This window comes from Scyliorhinus torazame, chromosome 18, assembly GCF_047496885.1.
Source record: "Scyliorhinus torazame isolate Kashiwa2021f chromosome 18, sScyTor2.1, whole genome shotgun sequence".
Lineage (NCBI taxonomy): Eukaryota > Metazoa > Chordata > Chondrichthyes > Carcharhiniformes > Scyliorhinidae > Scyliorhinus > Scyliorhinus torazame.
Window position 1 is genome coordinate 141141933 of NC_092724.1, and position 18716 is coordinate 141160648.

The following is an 18716-nucleotide window of genomic DNA, read 5'->3' on the forward strand; positions in this document are numbered from 1 at the left end:
TCATATCGAATTATATAAAATTCATAGCACAGAAACCAGCCACTCAGCCCAACATGTCTGTGCCGATGATTTATACTCCACATCATAGAATCCCTACAGTGCACAAGGAGGCCATACGGCCCATCGATTCTGCACTGATCCTCTGAAAGAGCACCCTACGTGGGATACCCCCCCCGCGCACTATCCCTGTGGTAGGAAACCGGAGCACTCGGGGGAAATTCCCCACCTCCCCTGTGGCGAACAGCCCCTCAAACACGGTCACAAACATCCCCCACCTTTCCTCAAATCCCCCTGAAGAGCCCCTTAACTCATACTTTATCTTCTCTAATCACAGGAAGTCATACAGGTCACCCAAGCAAGCCGCTACCCCCGGTGGTGATGCCGACCGACACTCCAGCAAACTTTGTTGCCGTGCAATCAGAGAGGCGAGGGCCACGACATCGGCCTTCCTCCTCTCCTTGAGTGCCAGCTTCTCTGAAACCCCAAATATCGCCACCAAAGGGTCCGGATCCACCTTCTCCACTACCCTGGCTAAGACTGCGAACACTCCCGCCCAGAAACTTCCCAATTTTTTGTAACCCCAAAACATGTGCGCATGATTCCGTGGCCCCCGCCCACACCTCTCACACTCATCTGCTACCCCCTGAAAGAACCCACTCATTCTCGCCCAAGTCATATGCACCCTGTGCACCACCTTAAACTGTATCAGGCTCATAGTTGCACATGAGGAGGTCCCGTTAAACCTACACAGTGCCTCACTCCATGCTCCCCAATTGATCTCCCCTCCCAACTCCGCTTCCCATTTCTCTTTGATCTTCACCAAGAAAGTGTAAGTTAAGGTGTCGTATACAAATGCTATTGGAGGACTAAAAATGAGTTCATGTTGTTTTTAAAGTGCTACACGACCACCTAGTTGCCAAAAGAGCAGACTGGAAGGGCAACACTAGCAATATTGGACAACAAACAACAAATATCCTTCAACCAGGCCTGAATCAGGCGTTAGGCCTTTTGCATATACAATCAGGCCCTAATGTCTGCTTAGGGTTGACAAACCTGCAGGATTGGTCTGAAGTCTCTAAGAAATTAAGATTATTTTCCAGTACATTGCTGGGAACAACCCCAGGAGAAAGATGGTAGGGGAATTTTTAAAAATTAATGTTCTTTAAACATTTTATTTATTAAATAGAAAATATTGGTGATGGGGGGATGGCTATTTGATTGGCAGGTTTTGCTAATTTGTGTTTCTCTTTATTTGGCTCTGAATATGGCGGCCAATATGGTCGCCTTCCTTAATTCCAATTACGTTTTGCTCTAGAGTCGCCAGGTATCTCTCGATACCGCCACAAGGTTCAAACCAAATATTGATCAAAGACTCGATACACCAGTTAGTTAGTTCAAAGTCAAATGCTTATTTATTTACACACACAGTTAAATATAATCATGCATAAATACTACAGACTTAACTATCACTACTGCTAAAGCCTATACTTAGCTTTGGGCGCCCACTCAGTCAGAGGAACAATGGCCGTTGTTCGGTTCTGAGGCTGCTGGGGTTGAAGTGGTGAAGGGGAACAGCTAAGATCGTCTGTCTGGTAGCGTGCGTTGACCTTGGACTTACTTGTTCTGGTGCAGTTTTTGGGCAGGTCTCTCCTCGGTGAGAGCCAGAGCCAAGAGAACGATTCTCTCTTGGGGGATCCTTCTTATACCCAAAAGGAGCTTTGCGCACTTTTGGGCAGGCCTTGAAGTTGGCCCCAATTAATTGGGGCGTTTCTCAATCATTCCTATCGATTTCCTCCAATAAAGGGGCGGGTGCCCTGATGGCTGGGTGTGTCCTAGGTGGCCATTGGCCTGCTTTGTTCTGGTCTCCTCTGGCACCGGGGTGTCTGCCTTGGTATTGTTTACTTAAATGTTACTCTTTTGTCCCCGGAGATGGCTCATTAGTGTGGTAATGGCTTTGCAGTTTCGGTCTTGTCTGGGAGCTGCGGCTCCAATCAATAGACAACCCCTGCACCTGCTTGCTTTCTCAGTATTGTCCATTTTCCCTGCAATCTTTGCAAAGTGTCCATTTTGTAATTGGGAAGTGGCCATCCCAGATGGCTACATACCCTCCTTGTGATCCTCAACGCGAAGCGTGAAGGATCACATTACCACGTCGTCTTCGTTCTCTGACCAAGCGGGGCGCCCATAAGCACTTCACGGGCTCTATACTGCCCTATCCTATGAAATGCAATTTTTACCTAAAATCATTTTATTTACATGCATCAGTATAAAACTCTACGGGGCGCTATTACATTCAGGCATGCATTACAAAATAAAAAAACTGGAATCTCTAACTATCCTCAATAAACTATCCTCACTCAAACAATCAACAATAATTCTACAACAGTTTAAATGTACAAATAGCAGCAACACAAGTTTCTCTGGCTTGGCAGTCAAGCACAGAGGTTTACACTTCTTTATTGAACAAAACACACACAAAAAGAAAACGGATGCACTCGAATTCACTCAAGGGGTTGGGGGGTTTGGCGAAGTCCGAAAATAGGGGACCTAAATGTGTATACCGGGGTGCGAGAGCGGTAGACTCTCCTTAGCCATTTTCTGAGTCTAAGTGTCTGCACGACACTGCAGAGTATCACCAGTACTAAGAGTGATTCTACTATGTAAGATAGTGAATACCAGGTTATGAACTTGTCACACCAGATCGGGGTGTCGGTAACTGTCTCGAGGTTAACTATCTTGGGGTGTAGTGTATGGTAGGAGTGGGAATCATTCACGGCCTGTGTGGTAGGGGTCAGGGAGGTAGCGTCCGTGCACAACTGAAGGGATCCCGCTAAGATTCAGGTGAACATGAAGGTTGTCTTCATCTTTCCGTCTTTCTGTCTTCTTTTTCTTCCTCTGGGGTTCCTGAGGTTCCGGAGTTCTATGGACACAAGCATAATATCTGTTATTATCTTGCTTAAGATCTCGCATGTCTGTCTGTCTGTCCTTTGTTGCCAATTACCCATTATGATTGGTCACCATCTGTGACTCCCTCATTTAAAAACAATTTTAAAATAACCAAATATTTGGACAAGACATCCGAGAAAAATACTGACACAGTGCGAGCCGTCTCGCAGCCTGTGCGATCTACCATCCTAGTGTTTGAGGATGTAACTAGCATACGGAAGCAACCTAAGGGTCGCCAAAAACAAACAAAAGAATTTCGAACTGTAAGTGCCAAAATGGGGTGCATATGGGCCGCGGCGGGTAAGATATGGGTGTAATCCCCGGTTAGGACAGTGATCAGTGCCGTTTGTGCTCTACCCGAGCATAGCTGACCAGAGGGGGGTCCTCAGGCAGGGCAGGGACCAGTGCCGTTTCTCCACTGCCTGAGCGACTGGCAAGAACGGGTAAGAATGTGGTCGTTGTGGGGGGCTGCCTCTCGTGATCGAATCAGGAGAGTAGCTATGAGTGGTGTCTGTCGACAATCTAGTTCCTCTGAACGGTTGTCTGTGGACAAACTTGTTCCATTAACAGCCATTGGGCGTCAAAAGGGTGGTGGCGTGGGGCCATGAAAAACTTTCAAATTCACCAACAATAAACATGTACATTAAACGAACAAACCGAACAAACATACAACAAACATGGTGCAGGTTCCATCAGAAAGGACACCGTATCTCTCCATTGGTTCCTTTTTGCCATCATGTGGACACCTCATTGCTCAATAGCGAACAGGGTCGCAAAGGGATTCGTTTGGTGGGAGTCAGACTCTATGTCATCATCTTCTCCTGGCTGCCATACTCGTGACTGGAGTAGTTTGGCTAAAGCTGCTTGGGGTGAATTGGGGTCCATCTCATCATTCTGGATGAGCCTGAACGAATTGTCTCGGTGCCAGAATCGTGTGTCGAGGTTGGAGCTATTAGGTTTTAATCCGTAATCGTCGGGCGATGGGTCTGGGTCAGGGGCTTTGATATAAGTGATTTCAAAGGGGTCAGTGGAATCATGCTCGGATTCGCTGGGAGTGGGGCTTGGTGCAGGGGTATAATTATAACGTGGCTGTCGTCATTGCTGTCGCTATCACTGTCGCTGTCGCTGCTGGTTGAAGGAAGGGAGAGGCAGAGTCTTGCCTCTGGGGGTGGAGTTGAAGATGTGTCTGAGGACGGGCTGGACTGGCTGGGGGAGGGTAGGAATATGTCATCTGTGGGCAGGGCGTGCTCGTCTGCTACTGCGAGCAAGATGTGATGTGAATGTTGTTCTGTGAGCCATAAGCCTTAAGCTGGTTTATGTGAAACCACACAGACTTGCCATTGGGATATGTGATCTTGTATACAGAGGGGCTTACTTTGTCCGAAACGGAGTATGGTCCGGAAAATTTTGGGGAAAGGAATGAACTGGGATTGGATAGGGAAGCATCACTTGCTGCCCTACTACAAAATCGGTGCCATGTACCGTTTTGTCAAAACAAGCCTTGCTTTGTTTCTTCCTGGTCCCAAGTTTCAAAGCTGCTGCGAGTTGGGCAGCCTTTATGTTTTCAATTAACTGTTGTACAGCATTTTCATGCGTGAGGGCGGTGACTGCGGGGCTAGCCAAATCCAGTCCTAATAAATACTGTCCCTTTCATGGGGCGTCCGGTCATGAGGGTGTGGGGGGTGTATCCTGTGGACGTGGATACCGTGTTTCTTAAGAACATTAAAACAAATGGAAGAAATTAATCCCAGGTGCTGTTGTTCTGTTGCACCATTTTCCTGAGAGTGGCTTTTAAAGTCCTATTCATCCTCTCTACAATGCCACTTGACTGGGGGTGGTAGGCTATGTGAAACTTTTGCCTGGTTCCAAAAATTGTGAGGACGTTTTTCATTATTCGTCCTGTAAAATAGGAGCCTTGATCGGTCTCTATACTGCGTGGGAGGCCCCATCTTGTAAAGATGTGCTGTGTTAGTATTTTAGCTGTTGTCTTGGCCGTATTTGTTCTCGATGGAAAAGCTTCCACCCATTTTGTGAAGGTGTCGATGACTACCAACAAATACTTGTAACCATTTCTGCAGGTGGGTAGGGGTCCTATGTAATCTATCTGCAAATTCGTCCCGGGTGTGACTAAGCTGAGCCTTTATTGCATATCGGTCCGGATTGTTCTGGGTACAGATCAAGCAATTTTCAATGAAGTGAATAACATCGGCTTTTAAATCAGGCCACCAGCAGAGAGGTCTGAGGTGGGTTCAATGCCTTGGTGTCCATGATTGTCATGGAACTGACAAATAATCTGGTTCCTGTCTTGGCTGGGAACTACATAAATGCCTTCTTTCAAAATCACACCGTCGTGTGTGGTGATTGCGTTCTTAAACTTGTCATACGGGGCTGGGAAGCTTCCTTTTAAAACTCCCCTGAATTTTTCATCTTCCTTCTGGGCCTTTGCTAGGTCCTGAATATTGGTCTGTGAGACCTGAACCGCGTGTACTGGGGTGCTCTCGGGGGGGTTCCAAAAGTAACCATGCCTGGAGCCTGCCTTCGCTAGGGCGTCTGCTTTAACATTACAAGGGGGGAAGAACGGTGATGACTGCGAACCTTAATTATGCCATATTTCCTATTTTTAGTTGTCTCTAGCATATGTCAGAGTAATGGGGCTGAGGGTAGGGGCTTTCTGTCTGTGGAAACAAATCCTCTAGTTTCCCACAGGGGTAGGAATTCCGTTAAGCTATTACAGACATATAAGCTGTCCGAATAGATGTCTGCTGGGGTCGGAAACGATTCAGGGTGGTCTACAATGTACGCTATGGCTGCCAGTTCTGCTGCCTGCTAACCTAGATGTCCTGGCAACTTTAGTGAAATCTCATCAAGGGTGCATCCCTGCACGTCCTCTACATAAATGCCGCAACCGGTGATTCTCTTTCCATTCAAAACTGTGGAGGAGCCATCCACATAAATTTTCAGGGGTGCGCACGTGTCTGTGGGCTGGGGTCTCTGGGGTGTACTACCTGTTTTCCTGGGAGCTGACTTAGGTATAAATGGGCCTGTGTTGTGTATTGTGGTGATGATCTCACACTCATGTGGGGTACCTGCATATTGCAAATTATCGGCTAGGTAAGTGTGCGTCTTGGTTCTTTTGACTGTAATGTCCCGTCCCTGTAAAAGAAGGGTCCAACGGGCTGCGCGGATTTGGCTGACTGTGCCATCTTTAAGTCGACCGTCTAATAATAGCTGTGTCGGTGTGTGTTCAGTGAGAATGGTGATGGGGTTGAGTCCTGTAATGTAGGCGAAGTACTGTACTGCCAAAAAAACTGTGAGCAGGTGCCTTTCACAAGCAGAAAATCCTTGCTCGACAGGTTCTAACACGCGTGAGGCGTATGCCACGGGGTGTAATTGGTCATGGCGTTCCTGGAGGAGCACGGCCAAAAGGGTTCAGTCGGTGCTTGCAACTTCGATTGCGTACGGGGAAAGTGGATCTGGGACCTGTAATGCGGGGGCTGTGCTGAGTGCTCTTTTTAAAGCATCCATGGCATCCGTGTGCTGTGGAAGCCATTCCCAAGGTGCCTGCTTCTTGAGAAGTTCGGATAGGGGCGCTGCTTTTGTGACAAAACCGTCAAAATGGTTTCGGCAGTAGCCAATCAGTCCTAGAAATGACAGAGGGCTGTTACATTATGGGAAAGGGGCAATTTGACGATCGAGTCAATTCTCTTTTGCTCGATCACGTGTTTACCATGAGTGATTTTGCTAGTCCATTTGCCAGCTGTTGGTGGAAAATGGAGGGGGAGTTGTGGAAGCCTTGTGGAAGGCACGTCCATGTATATTGTTGTCCCTGGAATGTAAAGGCAAATTTATATTGGCACGCTTTATCCAATGGAATGGACCAAAAGCCATTGCTAATGTCCAAAACCGAAATTTGTTTTGACTGGAGTCCCTGTTTGAGCATGGTCTCGGGACTCGTGGCTATGGTGGGGGCTGCTACTGGGGTTACTTTGTTCAGTTCCCGGTAATCAATGGTCAGTTGCCATGATCCATCGGGTTTCCTGACGGGCCAAATTGGTGCGTTGTTCGTGGAGGCTACTGATCTGAGTACGCCTTGATCAAGCAAACTCTCTATTACTTTGGAGATTTCTCCCTCTGCCTCTTGGGGTAAACCATACTGCTTTTATGGTCTGGGGTCAGGACCTGTAATATTTACCAAGCCAGCTATTTTGCCACAGTCGTGCTTGTGCTGTGCAAATGCTGCTTTGTGTTGCTGCAGGACTTCCCTAACCTGTCTGTCCTGACTAATGGCTCGAGGGCCGAACCAGAAGTCTCCTATTGAGCTAATTCTGTTTTCATAGTCTCCAACTGTGAGCGTGGCGGGGGCTCGTGCTGCCTTTGCCATTCTCCATACACATTTATTAACCGGATCAAAAGAGCGGTTGTGGGAGCTCATAAAGTCAATTCCTAGGATGTGTTCAGCTGTCTGGGGTAGATCGACCAAAACTACGGGGTGTTTAGTTGTAATGTTCCCTATTTGTATCGCTGCAGGGGCTGTGATGTGTCCTTGTTGTAAATGGCCTGTAAAGCCGCTGAGTGTAATGGTGTCTGTTGTGGGCCACGTGTCTCGCTGGAACATCGTGGAGGAATTGAGTGTGGTGCGGGACCTCCTGTGTCCCAAAGAAATTCTGCGGGGTGTCGCCGGACTTTGCCTGCTACGACCGGTCTACCGGACTTGTCCCAAAGGGTGTCGCAGACCCAAGTTGGGGAGCCCGATCACCCGTCAGTCGGTGCCGTTCATGTCTATGTTCTCTGAACGGGCGCTAACGCTATGGATTGGCTTTTCCCTATTCTTGTTTAGGGTGCCTGCCTGTTGGTTTCTCTGCTGCTTTTGAGGCACGTTGCTCTCTCGTGCAAAGTGTCCTAATTGTCCACAGTTGTAACATTCCTGGGATTTTGGTTGTGGTGGGCTGTTCCTGCCCTCATTTACCCATGCGGGGTTCTGGTGCGCTTTAACTGGATTCATGTCTGCCTGCTCTTCCTCGGGTTTTGCAAATGCGTTTTTGCCTTGGACTGATTGCTCCCAGGCGCGGGACAATCTCTTCAAAACCCATTTCTCGTTGTGGGCCTCGTCTGAGGGGTCGTAATTTGCGCAAGCTCTCTGTCCTGCCTCTGTCGCATGAGAGACTAGCATTCGAGTCCATTTGGCCATATTATCCGCGGAAAAATGGGCACGGGCTAACTCTTCGAAAACTGCTGTGAAATGTATCCACAAGCGTCCAGCAAACGCTGTGGGGTGCTCTGTCTTCTTTTGCCTCCACTTGTTTAGACCTTCTACGGGGTCTCCTCTGTTATAGCCGATCGCATCCAGGATCGCTGTGTGCATCTCTTGGAGTGTGCCTCCTCCTACATTCTGTGGGCCGAGAAGGGCTGCCACGACTGAAGGGGCGAGGCTTAAAACTGTGAGCTTCACTTGCTCCTTTTCATCCAGGCCGTACATGGTAGCCTGCTGTTTGACTTTCGCGAAAAATTGGATGGGGTCTGATGTGGGAAGGAACGGTGTAATCTTTCCACATGCGTCCATAATTAGGTCACGGTTAACGGGGTTGTGTCCAGGAAATCTGCGTTCCCTTCTGCTGCTGCTCTGTAGTGTGTGGTTACAGGGTTCATGGGTGTGTGTTCTGCCTGTTCGGTTGGGGTGCTTTGCTCTTTTGGAGTTTTTCTTGCGTACATGTCCCATGTACGTATCTGTGGGCAGTTTCATTTAACTCCTGCCAATCGGGGCCGTTTTCCTGGTCTAACTGGGGTCCAAACGTACTTTGAAACCCATTCTGGACAGAAAGCAGAGATTGCAATTCTGCAATTTGCTTCCGGCACTTTGCGTGATCTACCGAGCTCTGCCTTTGTTCCGTCGTGTAAGTGTGGAGTGCTCGTAGGGCTGCTTTTAAATCATTGCACTGTTTCTGCAATTTCTCTACCTGTTGCTCGGTTTCTTGTCTTACCAAGACCGCACGTTGTGTGTCCTGGTAGGTCTTATCATACTGGGTCTGAAAACTACTCAAATCGGCGAGACAAGACTGGTGCGCCCGCTTGGCATCATCCACCTCTCTGTCCCTTGCTGCTAACTTTCCTCTCAAATCTTTATTCTCCTTCTCAAACTCGCTCACATCGCCCTCACTATTTCTGTCTCTCTCTTCTATCTCTCTACGGAAAGTCTTAACGACCTCCTCTGTGCCTGGCAATTGTGCCAAGCAGGACACGATTGCCGTTGGCTTGCGAGCTTTCCCTTAGCTCTACTTGTGGATCTCTGACAGGTTCTCCCACCAAGTATGTCCTATACTCCCGGGACCTGTTTCATCATTCGCACAGAATTCGCTCCAAAGGGGTCATCCTTTCCCTTTGAGGTACTTTCTGATTTCCTCTTCCCATATGGGACACTGTCCTATTCTACTGGTCGCTGCAACCTCGAATTCCTGAGGGTTCATAAGGCGTTCCATTGACTTCATTGCCATTTTCTCTATCTGGGTTCTCTTCTGAATTTGGAACGGGGGTGATAAAGTGGTGATGTAAACACGGGCACGACTTACGCTATTTTCTGGCCTACAAAACTCCCAACAGTTTTACGCAACATAATCTCTTAGGTTTAATTTATATCCCTGTTAGTACGCATGTATTAACACACTTCCGAATCTCGGAGGTTTGATCAGTATTGTTCTTACATTTGTGGATTTTCTGTTTCCAATTGGATTCCAATTCAAATTTGGGTTCTCTCGGAGTGACTAGGCCACTTCTAAGTCGAGTCCCACCAGAGTCGCCAGTAAATGTTGCTAATTTGTGTTTCTCTTTATTTGGCTCTGAATATGGCGGCCAATATGGTCACCTTCCTTAATTCCAATTATGTTTTGCTCTAGAGTCGGCAGGTATCTTTCGATACCGCCACAAGGTTCAAACCGAATACTGATCAAAGACTCGATACACCAGTTAGTTAGTTCAAAGTCAAATGCTTATTTATTTAGACACACAGTTAAATATAATCATGCACAAATACTACAGACTAAACTATCACAACTGCTAAAGCTTATACTTAACTTCGGGCGCCCACTCACTCAGAGGAACAAAGGCCATTGTTCGGTTCTGAGGCTGCTGGGGTTGAAGTGGCGAAGGGGAACAGCTAAGATCGTCTGTCTGATAGCGTGCGTTGACCTTGGACTTACTTGTTCTGGTGCAGCTTTTGGGCAGGTCTCTCCTCGGTGAGAGCCGGAGCCAAGAGAATGATTCTCTCTTGGGGGATCCTTTTTATACCCAAAAGGGGCTTTGCGCGCTTTTGGGCGGGCCTTGAACTTGGCCCCAATTAATTGGGGCATTTCTCAATCGTTCCTATCGATTTCCTCCAATAAAGGGGTGGGTGTCCTGATGGCTGGGCGTCTCCTAGGTGGCCGTTGGCCTGCTTTGTTCTGGTCTCCTCTGGCGCCAGGGTGTCTGCCTTGGTATCGTTTACTTAAATGTTACTCTTTTGTCCCCGGAGATGGCTCATTAGTATGGTAATGGCTTTGCAGTTTCGGTCTTGTCTGGGAGCTGCGGCTCCAATCAACAGACAAACCCTGCACCTGCTTGCTTTCTCAGTATTGTCCATTTTCCCTGCAATTCTTGCAAAGTGTCCATTTTGTAATCGGGAAATGGCCATACCAGATGGCTTCACATGTAACAAACATCCCATTGAGAAATGAAGAGTTTACTTTTCCTGTTTGTTGTGGGAAGCTGGGGTGCCATGATGATAGACATGTCACGTGACCAATGGAAGAATGTAGGGGTGTGGTTGGTGGAGAGAGGAGATCAAGGATTGACACCTCCAGGAATGCATCCAGCCAGAGTTGCAAACCCTATTTCTGCTTGCAGTCCCTACTACAAATTTGGTTTCCCCTGAGGCAGCCATCACAGGATGTCATGATCAAAGCAGCCTGATAGACTGCCTGCAAAAATAAGCTAAATTACTTAGCTGTAAACAACACACCAAATCACAGCATTCCCAACAGGCCCCAAAGGCCCATGAACTCATACCACCTCCATCAGAAGTGTTTTTCCCTACCCTGCTCTCCCACAAGACCGCCGCTTGTGTTAGCAGCAGCTTGGAATTCCTGCACTTAACTCTTGGGTCTCCTCCTGCATTGCCAATTGTCTGAGAATGAATCTGAGGCCTAATATCTGAGACAACTTGGACCTCACCTTTTGAAAATGAAATGAAAATGAAAATCGCTTATTGTCACAAGTAGGTTTCAATGAAGTTACTGTGAAAAGCCCCTAGTCGCCACATTCCGGCGCCCACTCACTCAGCATCTGCACAGAGTAGGTTACCTGCATGGGTTGAAGACTTGGCTCTTCTAAATTTCTAGGTAATTGCATCTGAATAATGCTCCAGCTTCCCAGTCCACATGATGCAAACGCGGCCTAGCTGAAACCACTGTCACCACTTGCTCCTTTCCTTCTGGGGGCTCTCTGTCAACTTTTTTTCCCAAGTCCAAATCTTCTGGACCTCAGTCGCAATGCCCACCTCCACCTACTCCTCAATTAATCTGCTCCTGAAACCATAATCCATGCTTTTGTTACCTCTATGCATGACTATTCCAAAGCTCTCCTGGCCAGCTTCCCATCTTGCACTCTCCATAACTTGAGCTCGCTAAAAGCTCTGCTGCTCATACCCTTGCATTGTCCTATTCACACAATACCCCTTAGCTTGCTCATCTATGTTTGTTCTAGCCACATGTTACAGTCCTTGGCCCAGGTGTTGGGGGGGGGGGGGGGGGGGCGGGGGGGGGGGGGGGGGGTTGTTTAAAGTAGATAAAAGTTTGAGATTCAAGATATTTCCTAAGTGATTCTGCAGATTTTGAACAAACAAAAATAAACTTTATTGTACAAGTTCAGAAAGATAAAACGATTTACATTACCTATCATACATTCGAACATTCAGGATAAAATGGGAAGTACACATGAATTAACAGACAAACTAAAGTCAAACACACCACACTACACAATATATGATAGTGTGACTAACATCTGGGTGGGTTATTGAAAAATCTATGGAATCTGTTTTGGTTGCATCTGTCATATATTAAGTATTGTGGTGCGTCCAGTTTGTCTGTTAATTCACGTATACTTCATATTTACCTGCATGTTAGAATGTAAAATAGATATTGTAAATTGTTTTATCTTGCTGCCCAAAGGTGGCTTCAATGACAGCCCACCTTTTAAGGATTCAATCTCGCTTTCCAAGATTATGTTCCCTGGATTTTATTTCCAAGTACACACGGCATCAAATTACAAGCACAATTTCAGATCTGTGGACTTGTGAAGCAAAACACCACTACTCCAAAGGGCTATCTTGCCCCAGTGGCTCATAGTGCAAAGTCAAAAATCTTCAGTTGTCGTTGTGGATTTTCCAGGCTTCTCCCGAGCCACTTCCCTCAAAGTTTTCCCCGTGCTGCCCTTTCTCAGATTGGAGCTTATTTCTCTGCTCCTTTGTTTTTCTTAACTAGGACCTCTTCCCACCCCCCCTCACTTGTTTCCTACCTGGGACCTTTGCTGGCTGAAAGACTGACCAAAAACTGACAGTTCAAGGGGTTCTGTACATTGGCCCTTGAATCGATCTGGTGACCTATCACAACACTCCAACACAGTGAGCAGTGGAACAACTTGGGAGGTGGTGGTGCAGTGATATTTTCAATGAAACCTGGGTTCGAATCACACCATCGCAGATGGTCAAATTTGAATTCAATAGAAATCTGGGAATTAAAGTCTAATGATGACAACAAAACCATTGCCAATTGTCATAAAAAAAACATCTGGTTCACTAGTGTCTTTTAGGGAAGAAAATCTGCCATCCTTACCTAGTCTGTCTGGCCTACATGTGGCTCCAGATCCACAGCAATGTGGTTGAATTTAACTGCCCTCTCAAGTGGCTTAGCAAGGACAATTAGGGGTGGGCGATAAACGCTGGCCCAGCCAGCAACGCCCACAAGCCATGAATTAATTTTTAATAGTTACAATCTGCACAGATCACAAGCTTACATGGAACACAGAGATCGAGAACGAATGGATTTTGTAACACAAGGCCTCTGATGCACTATCAATTACCACAAAGACGAGAGTAGTGGGATAATCGAGGCTTTATTGAGCAAAGATGTTGTGCCTCCTGTAGCTGGAACCAGAATGGCTGCAGCACCGGCGAGCACACACATTTATACCCCGCCTACTGGGCGGAGCCAGCAGGCAGGGATTTACCCATGTACCTCTAGTATATGTGTCTTACCATAATACATATAATACAGCTAGTGGTGACTACCACAGCCTCCATTTTAAAATTCTCATCCTTGTATCCAAACCCGCCCTGGGCCTCACCCCTCCCTAATTCTGGAACACCAGCCCTAACATAAGGAATAGGAGTCGGCCAAATGATCACTTGAGTCATTCAGTAAGATTGTGATTGAACACAAACATCAATTCCACTTTCCCACATTATCGCTATTCCAGTGCCTAAAAATCTATCAGTCTCGGTCTTGAATTTAACTGGTTGGCAACCTTTCTGTAAAGGTCCTTGGGGTGTTTTCCTATGCTAAAGGCAGTGTAGATCCAAGTTGTCGTTTTCCATGTTTACAGCTGTCTTCACTGATTCTGGCCATTGCTTCAGGCTGAAACAGACTGTTCACTCTCCTATTTGATCATAAGCTAAGCTCCTGACGCCTTATCCTCTCCATCACAAAAAACAGCACCTTTCTGTACAAATTGTTATTTACATCGAGCACCTATTGAATGTAACTTAAATAATATTTTGCTCAATAACAAGGTCATTATGTCCAAATACGGCTTGTGATAACTGATTAAGAAAATAACTTACTGTTTGTCAGGCTTATTGCCCGAGTGAAATGCATATTATTTCATAAGCTCCATTGGCTCGCTGAGGTTTAAGTTGCAGCAGATTGCGTTCCAAAAGAGATCAGTATTGAGCAATTTAAAGAAATAGTTTTGTCAGTCAACCTAACAATTGAGACTTTCCGTTCAGTAAGTCTTAGATTCCTTCACTTAACTTCCAATTTTCAAATATAAAATTGCAGGTTCCATTATTGTGTCATAGAAACGAAACAAAGTATTTTTTGAAAGGTGTTTTTCATTTCCCATTTTACTCAGGTTTCACGACCTGCACTGTAAGAAAGTCAGCAATTGGGCAGTGCTTAAACAATATGTGAACACCAATTAAAAGAAAATCAATAGAGCCATGGCCATTTTATCAGCACAAATTTGCCATCTAGGCATCCAATATGGCGGATGGGGCACACACACTCATTTTGAAGTGAAGGACTGGTTTCTCCGATCCTGCGGCTATGTCCGGCCGCGCCGTGCAACATGGCGCCAGCCACCGCGGATCCAGCCTGCCAAAAACTGCTACCCACCTCGCCACCCCCGGCACCCCCCACCAGTCCCCCCAGCCCCTGCCGAAGCCCCACCTGCCAGTGGAATGGCTTCCTCCCCCGACTGAGTCCGCAGCTGTCTAGCGAAGTCCCCGAAAAGTGAGAGGACATGCGCCCCACGCCATCGGGGAATTGCCACATTGGGGGTGGAGCATCATGGGAGGGGCTATGGCCATCAGCAGCAGCAGAACTGTATTCAGCACAATCTGTAACCTCATGGCCTAGCATTTCTCCCACTCTACCATTACTATCAAGCAGGGCAATCAAGCCTGATTCCACAAGGATTACAGGAGGGCAATGAGGTGTCAGCCTAGTGGTACGACAGCACCGGATTACTTGCATGCCAAGCAGTGAAAGCAGAATGCAGTAGACAGAGCTAAGCAATCCCATAACCAATGGATCAAATATAAGTTCTGTTGTCCTGCCACATCCAGTTGTGAATAGAGGAGGCTCCAAAAATATCCTCATCCTCAATCATGGGGAGCCTTGTACATCAGCGTAAAAAACAATGCTGAAGCATTTAGAACAGCCACAAGTGCGGATCCATCTCAGCCTCCTCCAAAGCATCACAGACGCCAGTATTAAGCAAAATTGATTCAATCCATGTGATTTCAAGAAACTGCTGAAGGCACTGGATACAGCAAAGCATTGGGCCCTGATAATATTCCGGCAATAGTACTGAAGACTTATTGTGCTCCAGAATTTGCCGCCCCCCAAGTCAATCTGTTCCAGTACAGCTACAACACTGGCACTCACCTGGCAATGTGGTAAACTGCCCATGCGTCCCCAGAAAACAGGACAAAGCCAACCCGGCCAATTACGACCCCATCATTCTACGCTCCACCATCAGCAAAGTAATGGAGAGTGGCGTTCGCACAGTGTTCAACACCATTTGTGACTCCTCGGATACTGAAGCAGTCCGTAGCGGTATGCTACAAAACCTGTACAATATTCAGGCTTGGACTGGTAAGCGGCAACTTATACTCACACCACACAAGTACTGGGCATTGACCATTATCAACAAGAGAGAATCTAACCATCTCCCCTTAACATTCATGACATTACCATCACTGATACACCCACTATCAACATCTTGGGAGTTACCACTGACCAGAAACTTAACTGGACTCGCCATATAAATATTGTGGCTACAAGCGCAGGTCAGAGGCTGGGAATTCTGTGGAGAGTAACTCACCTTCTGACTTCCCAAAACCTGTCCACCACCTACAAGACACAAGTCAGGAGTGTGATGGAATACTCCCCACTTACCTGGATGAGTGCAGCTCCAACAACAGTCAAGAAACTCAACACCATTGAGTCCAAAGCAGCCCACATGATTGACATCCCATCCACCATCTTAAACATTCACACCCTCCACCACCAATGCAGAGTGGCAGCAACGTGTGTCATCTACAAGATGCACTGTAGTAACTCAGCAAGGCTCCTTTGACAGAACTTTCCGAACCAGTGATATCTACCACCTAGTAGGACAAAGGTGGCAGATGCACAGGGGCACCACGAACTGCAAGGTCCTCTCAAAGCCACAAAAACCATCCTAACTTGGAACTATGTCTCCATTCCTTCACTAAAGTTTTAATCATCTTCCCCAGTGAGCTGCCTGTGGATGCACAGTCATTGGCTACAAATCAGCTGTTGCGTATCAGTGAGTCTCAAGACCCAATACCACGTGTGTCTTGGGCCATGTGACAGGTTAAATCAATTTCTACGCTAATGTATTTAAAATGAAAAGGAAGAACGTGCATTTATATAGCACCTCTCAACATCCCACACCACCTTACTATTCATTAAGTTTATTATTTGAAGTTTGGTCAGTATTCTAATATAGGAAACATGGCAGCCAATTTGTGCAAAGCATAGCCCCATAAACAGAAATTAAATAAATGAGCAGATCACTTGTATCTGCCCTGCAGCATTAACTCTGGTTTGTACCACAGATGCTGCCTGACTTGTTGAGTATTTCCAGCATTTTCTGTTTTTATTTCAGATTTCCAGCATCTGCAGTATTTTGCTTTAGTTTGATCTATCTGAGGCGTTGGTCGAGGGATAGATATTGGCTAGAACACAAGGGAGAACTCCACTGCCCTTCTTAAATTGTACTATGGGACCTTTAACATCTACCTATGAGACCAACTGGGCCCTCAGTTTAACCTTGCATTCTAGTGAAAATACCCCAACTGTGCAGCACTCCATCAATAGTGCACTGAAATGCCAGCCTAAATTATGTGCTGAAGTGCATGGATTGAGACTTGAATCTATTACTCTCAGAAGCACAAGAAAGAATGCTAAACTCACTGAGCCATAGGTGAGATGCTAAAGGATGTTGTCGAAGCCATTCTGCAAAATATAGAATGCTTCCCTCAGTGAGAAACTGAAAAAGATGCCGAAGACTTTGTTTTATTATCTGTCCAAATAGTTACACACCAAATCCCCTCGGGAGTTGTTGATCATCTGAATTCTACAAACTACACATAGTATAGTAATTGGAGCAGTAAGCTACTGAAAGAAAGAACAAGTTGTACCAGAGCATGTATGAGTGTGTCATTAGACAATATGCGTAGCATACCATTCATTGCTGTACTTACTTCATAAATTGTTGTGTGTTTTTCCCTTTCCCATTCGGGCTCCTTAAAGTGTTATTGGCAAACCAGTTTAACTACTGTGCATTTCTTTTGTCTTCTGCCTTCGCTAAGAACTGAGATATTGCTCTCTCTTGGGTTGAAGACAGCAAAAGCCAAGGTACTCCTGTCTGCGGGTGAGTAAAATATAGCGTTCATTAAGCACAGCGTGATGTTAGATTGAACTATGATCATTTTAGATGACGTTGAAAACAAGCTAATTCTAGACATTTCCTTTCTGATCATTGTGAAGAACCTACTTACTTGCCAGAAGAAAATTTAATCTGTTCATTGACTTCAGCGGCCTACTGGGATTTCATTATTCATGCCAAGGCAGTAAACTACTTCAAGAGCAATGTAAGTTCGCAGTCATTTTTATTTAATTGAGTTGTTTACCTGCATTCCAGGGTTGCCTGCTTGAGTTTCTGTGAAGATTAATTTATGACAAGTAGGCTTTAAGCAAGTTTCTAGAGGGCATAAGTGTCTCATTGGCTTACATTTTAAAATGTATGTTCTATATCACTTCTGAGGATACTGTTACAGGTGAGGAGTGAGAGAGTGGCTGCGCTCTCTTCCTGCTTCTGGGTTGACTGCTGAAGGTGCCTTTTAAAGGAATTTGCCTACTAATTCAGTGAGTGGTTAACTGTTTAAGTGCTGTGACTGTAAAAGGCACACACTGATTTTCGTGTAGGTTTTAAAAGTATTTACTGTACTTAACACCTGATCTATAAAAAAGAATGGTCCAGATCTTCCAGGCTTCAGATGAAATGAAAATGAAATGAAATGAAAATCGCTTATTGTCACAAGTAGGCTTCAAATGAAGTTACTGTGAAAAGCCCCTAGTCGCCACATTCCGGTGCCTGTTCGGGGAGGCTGTTACGGGAATTGAACCGTGCTGCTGGCCTGCCTTGGTCTGCTTTCAAAGCCAGCGATTTAGATCGTCAGAGACCAGGATTAAGACCAAAGATGCACGTCAGAACCTCATGGAAGTGCGAACCTGCTGACTTCCATGGGAATTGCTTGGGAAGTTTCAACTTCCAATGGTCAATTCTCCTGCTTCCCAGGACCCTCCACGAATGTCTCCAAATCTAAGTAAAAGCCACAGACATTGGACTGTTCCATGAACTTAACCTGGATAGTTTTCCAGGAAGTGTTAGACTGAAAACTTCTGCTCTAACTCCTGGGTAATTACAGAACTGCCCCCCACCCCACTCCCAGCACTCGGCTCCTCCCTCTGTGACTGGATCCTGAACCTCCTAACCCGCAGGCCACAATCAGTAAGGATAGGCAACAACACCTCCTCAACACCGGTGCCCCACAAGGCTGTGTCCTTAGCCCCCTACTATATTCTTTAAACACCTATGACTGTGTGGCCAAATTCTCCTCCAACTCGATTTTCAAATTTGCTGATGACACCACCGTAGTGGGTCGGATCTCAAACAATGATGAGATAGAGAATCTGGTGAACTGGTGCAACGACAATAATCTCTCCCTCAGTGTCAACAAAATGAAGGAGATTGTCAGCGACTTCAGGAAGCGTAGAGGAGAACATGTCCCTGTCTACATAAATGGGAACGAAGAAGAAAGAGTGAGAGCTTCAAGTTTTTAGGTGCCCAGATCACCAAGAACCTGTCCTGGTCCCCCCCATGCCGACACTATAGTTAAGAAAGTCCACCAACGACTCTACTTTCTCAGAAGA

The 18716-nt window shown here is 46.3% G+C and overlaps 1 protein-coding gene and 1 long non-coding RNA gene across 4 annotated transcripts in view; one reads left to right on the forward strand and one right to left on the reverse strand.

Moving 5' to 3' along the window:
• The window catches only part of card14 (caspase recruitment domain family, member 14), a 159896-nt gene that overhangs the window by 17638 nt on the left and 123542 nt on the right, over positions 1-18716 (forward strand). For 2 of the 3 annotated variants that reach the window (XM_072483487.1, XM_072483491.1), the window contains exons 2-3: positions 17093-17154; positions 17271-17374. The gene's annotated coding sequence lies outside the window, so the exon portion shown is untranslated. The remainder of the gene's footprint in view (positions 1-17092; positions 17155-17270; positions 17375-18716) is intronic. The other variant, XM_072483488.1, reaches the window with a different exon arrangement.
• On the reverse strand, positions 1432-17563 carry LOC140395563 (uncharacterized). Its single transcript, XR_011936234.1, has 3 exons — positions 17414-17563; positions 16985-17148; positions 1432-2920 (listed from the first exon to the last, which is right to left on the reverse strand). It is a non-coding gene; the product is annotated as an uncharacterized lncRNA (long non-coding RNA).